This window comes from Myotis brandtii, unplaced genomic scaffold (genome assembly GCF_000412655.1).
Source record: "Myotis brandtii unplaced genomic scaffold, ASM41265v1 scaffold179, whole genome shotgun sequence".
Lineage (NCBI taxonomy): Eukaryota > Metazoa > Chordata > Mammalia > Chiroptera > Vespertilionidae > Myotis > Myotis brandtii.
In genome coordinates, this window is record NW_005356635.1 from 1,328,825 (window position 1) to 1,330,261 (window position 1,437).

Below are 1,437 nucleotides of genomic sequence, written 5' to 3' on the forward strand. Positions count from 1 at the left end.
GCCCTGGGGTTCCTAAGAATAGTGTTCCCAGCTTCCTAGACTCAGCCTGGATTCCAAGGTTTATATCAATTACTTACTTGGGTAATATGAATTTTTCAGATCTGTCAGTTCTACAAGCAGACACTTGACAATTTTTGAGAGTTGAGGGGATGCTTGGAAAAGTGTCACTTTTGTCATTCTTTCCTTGTTAATTCATTACTATGGATTTTGAAGTCTTTCTAATGTTCTAGAATTCTCTAAAAATACACAGGAAAGAGTGCTTCCAAAATTGTAAACGTATGCTATTATGAAAATGTGAACAACCCCATGAGATAATTCCATAGGCTTATAGCCCATTGAAAAGATGACTTTATTGAGGTATATCAGAATCACTCAATAAGCTTGATACCACTCTGGGCCTTATGCTTCCTGCCTCAGACTATCATACTCTCAAACCCAGAGTATTGGGATAATATAAATGGCTTAAGGAAACAAAGTTTAATTTTATGTGGCACTTGAATGTGGTCAAGCAGCATTCCTGAATGACTGTCCTCCAAAAATGACTTGGAAATTCAAGCTTTTCCTGTAGTGGGCTCCAGAATTCAAAGTTCTTGCTTCCATCTATTTGGGCAAAAAGATGGGGAAGCAAAGGAAATAGTAAGGACACCCTTGTGAGGAAAGGGCATGAACCTCAAAGGAGATCTTATTGGCAAGGCCCCAATTTTGGACAGAACTGGTCACATGGACCCAACAGAATGGGAGAGGAATGATGATGATATGCCCAAGAGGCTAATAGACACAGTTTGGTGAACACTTAGCATCTTCTCTGCATCCCAGGTTATGTAAGTAAGGCTGGATAGAGTAGAGAAAGGCAAAATCCAGTCAGCGAGAGACATACTGATCCTAAGAGAATTTTAATGATGTCCAATAATACTTTTGTTAATATAGGCCTGTGCAAAGAATATGTGACCATAATGTAACTTTTGAGCAGGTTATTTTCATTTTTATAATCTTACTAGAGGCCCCTCAGCCTGGCCTGTGCCCTCTCACAGTCTGGGACCCATCGGGGGATGACCATCTGCTGGCTGAGGCCTGCTCCACAGGGGATTGGGCCTAAGCTGACAATCAGACATTCCTCTGGCAGCCCGGCAGCCCTCGGGGGATGTCCACTTGCCAGCGGGGGCAGACCTAAGCTACAGTCGGACATCCTTAGCGCTGCCGAGGAGGCAGGAGAGGCTCCCACCACCACCGCTGTACTGGCAGCCATCAGCCTGGCTTGTGGCTGAGCAGAGCTCCTCCATGTGGGAGCGCACTGACCACCAGGGGCCAGCTCCTGCATTGAGCGTCTGCCCCCTGGTGGTCAGTGTGTGTCATAGTGACCAGTCATTCCCAGTCTTTCTGCTGTTAGGGTCAATTTGCATATTACCCTTTTATTATATAGGATAGAGGCCTGGTGCA